This window comes from Rosa chinensis, chromosome 5 (assembly GCF_002994745.2).
Source record: "Rosa chinensis cultivar Old Blush chromosome 5, RchiOBHm-V2, whole genome shotgun sequence".
NCBI classification, from domain to species: Eukaryota; Viridiplantae; Streptophyta; class Magnoliopsida; order Rosales; family Rosaceae; genus Rosa; species Rosa chinensis.
In genome coordinates, this window is record NC_037092.1 from 70,464,212 (window position 1) to 70,478,009 (window position 13,798).

Sequence of the window (13,798 nt, forward strand, 5' to 3'; positions counted from 1 at the left end):
AAAAATGGCACACTGCTGAAAAAAAAAAAGGAAGCAGCTCAGTTTTTCTCAAGTCCAAAAACATCGCTACGCACGCCTGCATCAACACGCGCGTGTACTAGGATTGTTTTATTTTCTCGACAACAAGTATGTTCTCTTTTATTTATTTATTTTCATACTCTGATATATTTTGAGCATGTTTAGTTAGGTTATTTTAATCATTTTAAGCATGCCTTGTTATTTATGTTTTACATAATTATGTTTATGCATGTTTTAATTATGCTATAGTTTATACTTTATATTGAACATACCATATATATTTTATTATTTATTATTTCTGCAATTGTGAGCATGTTTTGTGAATTTTATTTACTTTTATATATTCCTAAGCATGCCTTTGTGATATATTATTGCTATTATTATGTGTAACATATATTTTGGTATATATTTGTGAAATTTGAGCATGCCATGTAATTTATTTTAATATATATGCTATGTTTTTTTTATTATTTATTACGTGCAATGATTATTACTTGTTTAGAAATGCTATACAAAAAAGAATTGCGTTTTTACCATGATAATGAAAGTTCATGCGCATTATAAATACACACTTACTGTGATAAAGTATTGTCATATAGCATCAAAAAAATGTGACCATTACGAATCTTGGTCTTGAAATCTAATTCATACGTTTGGAAAATAATTAACGTGGATGTCTTTATGACTGCGTAATTTATTTCTTCTCTCTTGTTTATGTAGATGGCTGATCCAACTCGACCTGAGTTTGACATTTTGGACTCAGACGGACTTGAGTACCACCGTTGGGTTTCCGATATGGAAACTGCCTTTGTGGTAAAAGACTACACTGCCACCATTACTGATCCCAAAGATGATGAACTATCTAATAAGGTGAAAGCAGATGCCTTAATTTTTCTGAGGCGACATATTGATCCTAGCCTATGCTGGGAGTACCTTCAGTTAAAGACACCCAAAGCACTGTGGGATGCCCTTAAAGGACGTTTTGGGAACATTCACGATACTTTGCTCCCAGGACTGGTTGTTCAGTGGAATGGAATCCGCTTGCTTGACTATAAAAATGTCAATGACTTCAACAAGGACATGTTGCGCTTAAAGGCACGTCTCAATTTCTGTGGAAGGGAAATCACGGAAGATGATATGATCTACAAGACTCTTACCACCTTTCCTAATTCAGCTTTTATACTAGCGAACCAGTATCAGTTGGATTATGACAACAAAAGAATCACAACCTTCAATAAGTTGATAAGCCTACTGCAAGTGGCTGAGAGACAAAATAAGATTCTCTTGAATAACAATGCCAGGCCCACTGGGACAAAGAAAATTCCCGAGACTAATTATGGAAAAATGAAAGGTGGAAATAACTCCAATGCAAGGGGGTTTAGACGTGCTGATCCCTACCCACGTGGCAATAATGCACCACGTGGAAAGGGACATGGGGATCATGGAAACAAGATGCCAAAGGAAAGAGTTGACAATGAACCATGCTATAGGTGTGGACTCATTGGGCATTGGTACAAGAACTGCCAAGCAAACAACAGAGTAGCAGCCAATTACAAGAGGTATAGAGAGTCTAAAGAACAAGTGGCTCACTATATGGAAGAAGGAGGTCATGACCTAGACGTCAACCTTACAGTTGCAGACTCCAATGGCAAAGAGGAACTTGCTAAGTCAATGGATGCTCTCAATCTTGACTGATCTGTTTTATTCATTTTATTTTCCAAAGTCAGTTGTGAAGGCATAATGCCTCATTTTTAATTAGACTATTGTTTGGTCTTAAAGTTTATTTTCAATCATGGATTGATGAATAAGATTTCTGAACAAGACCTTGATTTGATTATCGTTGGCTTATTAATAAATTTTGAATTTTATTCTGAAGCACTGAATTTATTCAAATTTATTTACTAAACACATACTTACATGGTTCGACATAGCACGATAAAGATGTAAAGCAATACATCTAGAGAAAAATTATTAGAATGAAAAGAATACCATTCTACGCAAATAGAAATACTCTAAAGAATATGAGTTATATTTTCTAAATACCTCCCATTTATTTATAGGAATGAATGGAGGAGAACTTGAGTACTTAGATGATAGTGGGACTACCCACACAATATTAAGAAATAGGTAATTATTCATTGAACTAATAGCCTATAATTCCTCTGTGACTACGATGATTGGATTATTACAACTAACAAAATGGCGAGGAACTGCTAAATTTTTGCTGCCTAATGGCGCAACATTTCAAGTCACAGACGCTCTATATGCACCAAGAGCTAATCGAACCTTGTTAATGTTTCAAAGCAATTTGTGCCAACGGTTATCATGTAAAAACACACCGTGAGAATGGAACTGAATACCTTGATATTACATCTAATGATTGTGGAAGGAAACACATCTTAGAGAAACTTATGAGTCAATTTAGTGGACTGTACCTCACTACGATTCGGATCATTGAATCCTATACTATCACCAACAATGAAATGTGGGACACTGACTCATACAGGCTTTTGCATGACCGCCTATGGCACCGAGGTCGTGACATGATGATCCGTATTTTTCAAGAACTCACACGGACATCCCTTCTTTTGAGTGAAAAATGGGAGAAAAATCCGCCACACTGCAAGGTGTCGGTTCTAGTATTGCTCAAATGCAGTCATTGCCTTCTGAAGTACCAGAAGCACTACCTCCCTCCCATTATGCCTCATTGACTATTTCAAAGGCACATCACTCGTTTTGCAAAGCCTGCTCTTTAGCAAAAACAGGATCGAGACCTTCCTATGCTAAAGATACAAAACAAAACATTCCATTCTTACAAAGGATACAAAGAAATGTATGTGGACATATCCATCAAGAATGCGGACCATTCAAGTACTTTATGGTTCTAGTGGATACTTCGACAATCTGGTCACATGTCGTTTTATTGTCCACAAGAAATGCTGCAATACTCCTAGCACAGATTATACGTTTAAGGGCTTACCACCCTGATCACCCTATCAAGTCTATAAGGCTTGATAATGATGGAGAGTTTACATCAAAAGCATTTGATGATTATTGCATATCTATTTGGATCGATGTAGAGCATCCTGTACCCCATGTGCATACACAAAATGGTCTCGCAGAAGCCACCATCAAAAGGCTACAGATGGTGACTAGGGCATTGGTTATGCGCACCAACCTGCCTATATCTGCATGGGGTTATGCAATATTGCACGCAGCTTTACTTATTCGTTTAAGACCCACAGCTAGCCAACCATTTTCTGCATACCAGTTGGTAACTGGATATGAGCCTGACACTTCACACTTAAGCATATTTGGTTGAGCAGTATATGTGCCTATTGCGCCCCCACAGCGCACCAAAATGGGTCCTCAGAGACGATTAAGTATTTATGTTGGATACGAATCCCCAACAATTATCCGCTATTTGGAACCCTTGACAGTCAATCTCTCTACCGCTAGATTTGCGGATTGTCACTTTGATGAGACAGTCTTCCGGTCGTTAGGGGGAGATAGGAAAAAGGATTTTCCAAGGGAACGACAGGAATTGTCGTGGTTTGTCCCCACTCTGTCTCATCTTGATCCCCGCACTTCATAAAGTGAAAGTGAAGTGAAAAGAATAATCGATCTTCAGAACGTAGAAGATTCGATGCCTGATGCGTTTACTGATATCGTAAAAGTGACGAGATCACATATACCAGCTGCAAATGTGCCTGCAAGGTTATAAGTCCCCAACAAGGGGCACGGTGCCGCAGATAGAGGCACTGCAACCGCACTTAGTGGAGGTGTGGTTGAGGCCGTGGCTCCCCAAGGAAAAGGGGGAGGTCACTTGGTTCGATACACACTCACCCAAGGAAGAAGAGGATGAGTAAGGCACAAACCAATCATCAATGTATAGAATCCCTCTCATGAGATTGTCTCTGATTATAGTTATGTCCATGAATCAATACTGGAGGATGCTCCGATGTTTGAAATGATTCCAGAGAACAAAGAAATCTCAAAGGATTACGAGAGTACATATGAGTTGATAGAAAGATCTTCCATACACATTGATGATATATACTGTTGCTGAAGGAATCATAGAGTACGATGATATCAAACCACGCTCTATTGAAAAATGTCAACAAAGAGCAGATTGGCCTAAATGGAAAGAATCAATCCAGGTGAAATTAGATTCTCTGACAAAAAGACAGGTATTTGGTCAGGTAGTGCTAACCCCACCAAGTGTAAAGCCTGTAGGACATAAATGAGTCTTTGTCAGAAAGCGTAATGAGAAGAATGAAGTCCTGAGGTACAAGGCTCGCCTTGTGGCGCAAGGTTTCTCACAACGCCCTGGAATTGACTACGAGGAGACATACTCTCCCGTAATGGACGTTATAACATTCTGCTACTTAGTTAGCTTAGTAATTTCCGAAGGACTGGAAATGCAGCTCATGGATGTGGTTACTGCATATCTCTATGGGGATCTAGATTCAAAGATATATATGAAAAGTGCCTAATGGCCTTACATTACCCAAGTCAAGTGACTCTAAACCACAGAGTGCGTTTGCAATTAAGTTGAAACGCTCACTTTACGGATTGAAACAATCCAGACGGATGTGGTATACCCGTTTAAGTGACTACTTGATTGGGAAGGGATATAAATAAAGAAAACAAGTTCCGGATTTGCAAATTGTAGTAGTATATGTCATAACTGGTACTCTTGATGAAATAAGAGAAACCGCGAGCTACTTGAAATCCGAATTTGAGATGAAAGATTTTGGGAAAACTAGATTCTATCTAGGTCTTGAACTAGAACACCGAGTCTGTGGAATATTAATCCACCAGTCTACATATGTCCAAAAGTCAGGCGATATAACATGGACAAAGCACATCCTGCTAGCACTCTCATGATCGGTCGAAGTTTGGATGCAAGGAAAGATCCATTTCGTCCAAAGGAAGATGACGAACAAGTGTTGGGAGCTGAAATTCCCTATCTAAGTGCAATAGGCGCATTATTGTACTTAGTCCAATTTACTCTACCAGACATTGCATTCTCAGTGAACTTGTTAGCTAGATTTAGCTTAGCGCCAACGCAGCGTCACTGGAATGGTATCAAGAACATTTTCGATACCTAAAAGGAACCATTGACTTGGGACTGTTCTTTCCCTACAGAGAGACAAGAGGGACCGCAGATGGAACTGCAATCCCTAAAGGAAATGTTGATGGCGAAAACGCCACTCACTACACTAAAACGCCAAATGACGTTTTGGTCGGTTTTGCTGATGCTGGATACATATCTGACCCACATATCGTTCCCAAACTGGTTATGTATTTACTAATGGGAACACAGCGATATCTTGGAGATCAACCAAGCAAACCTTTGTGGCTACCTCCTCGAACCACTCAGAGATCATTGTTCTACATGAGGCGGTTCTTGAGTGTGTATGGTTAAGAACTATCATTGCACATATTCAAGGGACTAGTGGTTTGAGTTCTACCACTGAAGAGCCTACTTGCATTTACGAACACAATGCAGCTTGCATCAAACAGATGAAGCTAGGTTATATTAAGGGTGATAACACAAAACACATATCGCCAAAGTTGTCCTACAATCAGCAACAACAGACTCTCCTCAAGATTCAAATGAATCAAGTAAGGTATGAGGAGAATGTGGCAGATTTGTTCACTAAATCATTGCCTAAGCCCACATTTGAGAAACATGTGAAAAGCATAGAAATGCGAAGACTTTCCAAGCTCACTTGATTAATGTAATGATCAGGGGGATGTGTAGACGTCAGGGGGAGTCTAACACACACATGTCATTCTCAAATGTAGAAGGTGCGTTGTGCTCTTTTCCTTCGACCAAGTTTTATTTTTTGTCCCACAGAGTTTTTATTGTTACTTGGCAAGGTTTTTAGTAAGGTAACAACTCATGCACCATTTCGTCTTTGACTTGGCACAAGGGGGAGTGTTAAAGGAAAAGCACATTATGTGCCTTCGTCAAAGAAACAGACGAAGAGGGAATCAAGCAGTTACAAATCACAGCTCAATCAGCATTTAGTATCATCAATGTAATTGATATTTCCGTTGTAATCCTATCCCTATATAAAGGGGTTATGAATGAAATGAGAAGACCATTCCAATCCCAATTTTACTTTAACATGGTTGTAATAATTGACAATTTATTGTCATGTTTGAGTCTGTCTTTGCATTGTCTTTGTTTTTACTGTTAACTTTTTTTTTTTTTCTTCCAATTATTGTAATGAATAAATGCAGTAAAATATTATTGTAACGGCTCATTTTGTATTATACATTTATACTTCATAATTATATTTAGTTGATGTATCATACCACTAATAAATAATAATAATAATTATTATTATAATAAACTATTACGTCAAATTTATTTCATAAAATTTAAAATTTCATAAAATCAAATTTATTCAAAAAAAAATTTTAGATTAATTATGCAATCATGCAACTTGAGGTGGGCTAACTTTGGTGGTCTAAATGGTGGTCTGTATTTAGACCAAGAAATGAAATTTAGACCACCGTGAAATATTTTTGTAATAGACCTAATACATAATTGGAGATGGTTTTTGCTCAACCATGGTCTAAAATATAGACTTTGGACCTTCGATTAGAGAAGGCTGAGAGTCAGGAGGAAGTATACGCCTAGGCGGCTAGGCCCACAGCTTTAGGAAGGTGAGAAGAAAAAGAAGGAAAAGTAACGAAAATGCGTCTAATTATGTCTATGCGGTTCTCTCTCTCTTCCATAATCTACTTTCCCACGCTCTGGCCTTCCACTCTTCATTTTTCAGAGAGGTTTCCTCTGCAACTAGCTTTCATTTCCTCTTCCAGTTTTCACAGTTCATAGTGGTTTTCCCTAGACCTTAATTTTCGATCTTGGTGGTTTCCAATGGCTTTGAGCACCCACAGAGCCTCCCCATCTCGTGCTTGGGCTGAACCACCTCCCCGTTGGAATTTCGATGTTTTCTTGAGTTACAGGGGTGAAGACACCCGCACGGGTTTCGTCTCCCATTTATTCCGCGAACTGCAGTACCGGCAAGTATTCAAGACTTTCAAGGACGACCGAGAGCTTGAAATCGGAGCTAGTATATCTCCAGAGCTCTTGAGGGCAATCGAACAATCACATCTCGCCATCGTTGTTCTCTCACCCAACTATGCTTCTTCCACTTGGTGCCTGGATGAACTTTCCAAAATTATCGAGTCCATGGAAACCGGAGATAAGAGAATTCTGCCGGGTTTTCTTTAATGTGGATCCATCCGACGTTCGACATCAGAGGAAGAGCTTTGCTGAAGCCTTTGCTAAGCATGAAGTAAAGTTCAGTAACGACCCAGAGAAGGTGGAGAAGTGGAGAGAGGCTTTAAGAAAAGTGGCCAATCTCTCTGGATGGGATGCAAAGAATTATAAGTAAGCACTACAACTTCACCCCTTGTTTGTTGTCTTTTAAATTTTGACCTGTCATAGCAATGTTCTACTATATACATATATATATATTATTAGCTTGATGATTGTCTATTTTTCTGTTAGATGTGAAAGTGAGCTTATAGAAGTCATTGTGAAACGTGTGTGGGAGAAAGTGCGTCCTACGATCACATTGTCAGATTCCAAAGAAAAGTTAGTCGGAATTGAATTTAGACTTTGGCAAATGGGTTTGCTTTTAGCTCCTGAGGAGAAGGATGTTCGATTTATAGGAATATGGGGTATGGGTGGAGTGGGTAAGACTACCCTTGCTAGGCTAGTGTTCGAGAGAATTTCCCATCATTTTGAAGTGGCTGAGTTTCTTGATGTCAGGAAGTTTCATGGTCCACTAGTCAATCTTCAAAAACAGGTTCTTTCCCCAGTCTTGAAGGAAAATGTTTCACTAGTTTGGGATGAGTACAGAGGAACCTTTTTCGTTAGAAAATGCCTGTCTAATAAAAAGGTTCTTCTTGTTGTTGATGATGTTGATAGCTGTGACCTCCTAGAAAAAGTGGCTAGAGATAAATCTTGGTTTGGTGATGGAAGCAGAATCATTGTTACAACTAGAGATAAACGTGTGCTCGTCAAGAATGATATAAAACTATCAGTTGAGCTAGTGGGGCTAAATGTCAGTGATGCTCTTGAGCTCTTTAGTCACAAAGCCTTCAAAAAAGATCAGCCAGAGGAAGGGTTTTTAGAGCTTTCCAAGAGTTTTGTATATTATTCCAAAGGGCTTCCATTAGCTCTTAAAACTCTGGGAAGTTCTTTGTATCAGAGAAAGCTAGAGGAGTGGAATAGTACATCGGAGTCACTAAAGAGAATTCTTAATCCGACAATTTTCGATTCGCTCAAATTAAGTTATGATGCCCTGAATCATTTGCAACAGGAGATTTTCTTGGACATTGCATTCTTCTACAAGGGGGTGGAGAAGGGGCGAGTTAATCAACTGCTAGAATATTATTATGACTATAATTGTCTTATTGAGATAAATGTTCTTATCGAGAAATCTCTCTTAACTATTGATTGGGACAACAATGTCGGGATGCATGGTTTGATAGAAGAAATGGCATGGGAAATTGTTTGTCAACACTCTCGTGAGGAGCCTGGTCTTCGCAGCCGTTTGTGTCATCGTAAGGACATCTTTCTTGTATTCACGGGAAATACGGTAAGTATATAACTTATCCAAGTTTAAATTTAAAAATAAAAAATACATTTTGTTTTAGCATGATATATATTAGACCTGTGTGGAATTAACTTTTCCTTTGTTCTGAATTAATATCAGGGAACAGATGCAATCAAAGGCATACGGTTATGTTTACCTTGTTTAGAAGAGGCAGATTCAAGCTGGAATTTTGACTGCTTCTCTAGGATGCGCAAACTAAAGTTTCTTGAATTTGATAATTTAATAATTACTTCAGTCCCCAAATTCCTCCCAAATTCCTCCCAAATTCCTTGAGAATTCTCATATGGAATTGGTATCCTTCCAAATCTCTTCCAGCTAGTTTCCGGCCAAATATGCTTGCTAAACTGACGATGCAAAGAAGCAATCTTGTCCGGCTTTGGGACGGAAGACAGGTAACAATGTTGATAATGTTTTCTTCTTCAAAATATAATTTTAGGTTTTCCAAAGGTAATTATTTGTTCTATGCATTGTACAGGACTTGCCTAACTTGAAACATATGGATCTTAGTGAGTCCAAAAACTTGAAGGAGACCCTAGAGTTCACAGGTATTCCAAATCTTGAGGAGTTGAATCTTGCAAGATGTGACGGTTTAGTTAAGGTCCATCAATCTATTGCAGTCCACAAGAAGCTTAAACGGTTGATACTTGATCAATGTAAAAATGTTAAGAGTTTCCCACGTAAGATTGAAATGGATTCTCTCAAGTATCTCAGCCTTTGGGAATGCTCAAAGGTAAAGATTCCAGATTTTGGAGAAGGGATGAAAAATTTGTCACGCATTGACGCACGTGGGACCGCTACTGAGGAACTACCTTCATCAATTGAACATCTGGTTGGCCTAACTGGTCTGTATATACATGATAGCATAAGTCTCCAGAGTCTCCCGGGTACGGCAATTTTTAAACTGAAGTCTCTTCATTCACTCAGTATGGATGGATGCCCAAAGCTTAAGAAATCTGTAGAAAATATGTGGGAGACAGTGTCTGAAAAACCGCCAGCCATGCGACGTTTATCATCTATGAAAAGGAAGCTTATGGGCTCTACGGGCTTATGTAAAAGAAAGAGTCCAGAGCCTTTGTGCTTGTTGCCAACTCCAAGGGCTTTTCCGTCTTTGTCCATGTTATTTCTAGATGATTGTAATCTGTGTGTTATCCCCGACGATATTGACTACTGCTTTCCATCTCTATCTATCTTGACACTTGCTGGAAATAATTTTGTTAGTCTTCCTGCAAGCATTAAATGCCTTTCGAAGCTTGGGTACATTGATTTGGCGAGGTGCAAAAGGCTTGAACAATTACCGGATCTCCCATCGAATGAGGGATTAGCTGTATATGCAGACGATTGTGATTCCTTAAAAATGTTGTCAGAACCATCGCAGCAGGGAACAATCACCAATTTGCAGTTCTTTCGCTTAACAACTGTCAATTGCTTTGGATTGATTGACAATGAAGGCTTGAATAATGGAATATTTTCAATGCTAAGGAGATTGGCCGCTCAGGTATTCTCTCTCTCTCTCTCGCTCTCTCTCACTCTCATATTGAACATGGATAATTATTTCTTTGGTATAGGGGATCTCTCCCGATTCTCTTCACTCATTCGAATACCACCACCGCGGTACGTCATTCCATATTGTAAGTCCTGGAAGTAAAATTTCAGACTGGTTCGATACTCAAAGCGAAGGAGATTCATTGACTGTGGAACTGCCTCCGGATCGGGAATCATGTACATCAGAGTGGATGGGCATTGTGTTTTGTGTTGTTTTTGCCGGTAAGAAAGATCCTATCGCTCTCGAGGCTACTGGATTGGATATTCGATGTTTATCCACTCGGATTGTTACCGATCACGCTTTACCAAAGCATCGGTTTGTTACCGATCAGGATTTACCAAACCATACGATGGGAGATCATCTTTGGGTGTTTTTTATGGGTCGTTGTCAAATCCAGGATACCACAAGCTGCTCTAATAGGTTCTCATTCAAGCTTAATCACTGGATTAATAATCCTATTCCATGCTCGTATTGTGTGAAGAGCTGTGGGGCCCGATTGTTGTACGAGCAAGATTTGAAAAACCTCCTCAATGGAACAACCAACATCTTGTGAATATTGTGACAAGGACGAAGCAGAGGAAGGGGAAGGTCCAAGATGTGCAATTGCAAGTGGTAGCCCAGTACCAAAGAAATGGTTTTTGTGATTTATATAAATGGTTTATGTCTGATGTAGGTTCCATTAACTGATTAACCCAGTCCCCCTAATTTATATTTGTGTATCCGTATATAAAAGGTTCATCAACCAGTGAAGCCCCAAGTGCCTTTATATGTGGCTCAAATATCCAAATAATTAAACTTATGTATTTCTCAAAAAAAAAAAAAAGCGAAGTTGTGTAAATTGTGCTAACAATACCAAGTTGAGTAATTGTTGTAGTCATAATTCGTAACCTCAATAAATTGTTTATGTTAAACATGTTTTTCCTCATTGACAGGCTTATTCTCATGTAGACTCTTGTAACTTTTGTTTTGTTTCAGAAAGTATATTTTTGATTGGTATGTATTTATCCATGCATGTAAGCCCTTTTTTTTCTAAGGAAAAACCATTGACTCATCATGTTTTGTTTTAAACCACAAGCATTGCTGTTACCGCATTGCTGGATTACTACTTTGCTAGGTATATCAATGTTGCATAGGTTCCTACATTGGTTTAAGTATCCTTAATTTATGGACAATCTACCCAAAACATCGTTGTCCTGTAAGAGAAAAGTTATATACAAAATTGCATACACGAATAAACTTCTTGGAATCTTATAATCCAATAGTTTAGATTCATCACTCCCATATTCAAGGTTGATCATGCTACAACCAACATAGGAACAATGTGATGACATTAATTCAAGTTGTGATTAGTTTTTACTTTATTTTTTATCTTTTGTCAAGGATTATTAGTTTATACTCTGTAGCAGAGAGTATTTATAAGTTATGAGATATGTGGAAAATACAAGTACCGTAACGAGTTGTATTCATCTTATGCTACAGGAACTACCTCTTTCTGGTTCTGATTCTTGTACAGCTGGGCTGCTAGTGGTCTCTTTGGCGACAATGGTCTTCCTCTATTCTTCCTTTCAGTACTTGAGGAGCCCATCCCCCACAAGATTTGTGGCACATTGGCCAGGGCTATCTCTGTCTCCATTAGGATGCCATGTTGATGTTGTGAAGACAAGGCTGATCAAGATGTTGCTTTGGTTGGTTTGAAATTTCTCTTCCATATTCCATTTCATTTGTTGTCCTCATTCCTTCTAACTGCTCACATTCATTCCTACAAATAGTAAATATTGTTGCAATTTTTAGTGTCCTGTAAATTAATTTTCTAAGAGTAATGAGTAGAAGACTAGAAGTAGAAGTCTAAGACCATGATCCAATTCAATACTTACTTTCTATGTTCTCTTTCACGAAATGTTAATGCATAATGCCCGTGAGATATTATTACATTCTTTACTAACGTTCTATATATATATCTATCCTCTTTTATTACTGCAATATGTAAATCATTCCATTTTGTCTCTGTATTTCTAGAATTCTGTGTTCAGTTAGCAACAAAATATGGAAAATGATAGTACTGTGGTGTAGGACTAAAGGCAGGGGTGGAGGGAGCATAGCAGCAGCGTACTCTGCTGCACCCCCTGAACCATAGGAAAGGGCACAAACATACATGTAACTACTGATCTTGAATGTATTTTGTAGTTCTACTGAGACATTCCAAGGTCTAGTCTTTGGTCAAGTGCTTCTTGTTTCTAGTAATCTTGAAGTGCATCTGTATGAGTTCATATTCTTGTCTTCATGCTAACTAATTTCTTAATAATGTTTTAATTCAAGTCAGACTTCTTGGACCTTAGAAGTCTTGTTTTTCTAGAAAATTTTCAGAAACTTCAATGAAGTGTGGCAAGATAACAGCAAGTCTTGAAACTTCCCAACTATGAGGTTTTGACTTTACGTGATACCAATGGAGGTGTTTTTCCTTCTTTAAGTTTAGCCAGTTTCTGTATCAATGGGGTATGGCTTAGTAGCTAGGTTTAGTTCTGGGTAGCAATTTTGGGTGTTTGAGGAATTTGGAATCTTTTTGGTCTAGAGTTTGTGCTTTAAGATACAGTCGTATACTTGTAGACATAGCACTAGAGTAATCAACATTGATTAGCAGTGGAAGAGGATCCGTGCTCTGTTTAGTACTTATTATTTCAATACATAAAAAGTGACAAACTTTTGAGAAAATTGACTAAATTCTAATGGCATCAAACCAGTTTTCAACTACCCACAAGGGTTGGCAGGAATCTTTTTGCCAATCTTGCCTTGGTTGGCACCCTCATCCAAGGTTCGAGCCTCAGAGTTGTCAATTTATCTCTTGTTGGTAGGTTGCTGAATGTCGGGGTCTTGCGGGGCTTATGTGAGTGCTGGTGAAACGTGCCAACTTCATGAGTGTCTTAAGTCATCTCGAGGCTTAATTGCAGATGCCTGCGGGTCCTACCACCTGACCAATTCAATGGGGGTAGTGTGGGCTTTGGGACGTTGCGGGGTTTGTCTACTTCTAATTGTAAACCGGCTCAGAGACCAGATGTTTGTTGGGCTCCTGCGAAGGCCTGCCTCAGGTAATCGGGGCAAACGGTCGATCATAAAGTTTCTGTGCCTGGAGACCTGCCTCCCCCCTCCCAAATACTCTTTACCAAAAAAAAAAAAAAAAACTAGTTTTCAACTTTCAGACTTTTACTTTAAAATATCGAGTCCGTCTATCTGGCATTCCAAGAAATTCTTTGGTACGGGCTGACGTATAGGGAGGCTTCTCACAAAAGACCAGTCCATACCTTAAATTGCCAAATGGAGAGTAAATCCCTGCGCACTTTCTTGTTACCATATACCACGTATGTCCACACCTTGGCCAGTCAAAAACCAAAAGAAGAAAAAGGACACAAGTCCACACCAATTGCTTAACAAAAGTAAGTATAGGATCGGGTTTGGATGTTTCCAATTTTACGTCTTCATTTTGAAAAGTCACCAACAAGATACCGGGCGTACCTCTATTTCTCTGGTATTTTGCATTTAGTCCTTTCTTAGTCTTAAGAAAGGAAGTAACCAGTGACCAAGTTGAGAATTATCA

At 38.7% G+C, this 13,798-nt stretch overlaps 1 pseudogene; it reads left to right on the forward strand.

Moving 5' to 3' along the window:
* Positions 1-6,729: 6,729 nt before the first annotated feature.
* On the forward strand, positions 6,730-11,032 carry LOC112168278 (annotated as a pseudogene).
* Positions 11,033-13,798: the final 2,766 nt, after the last annotated feature.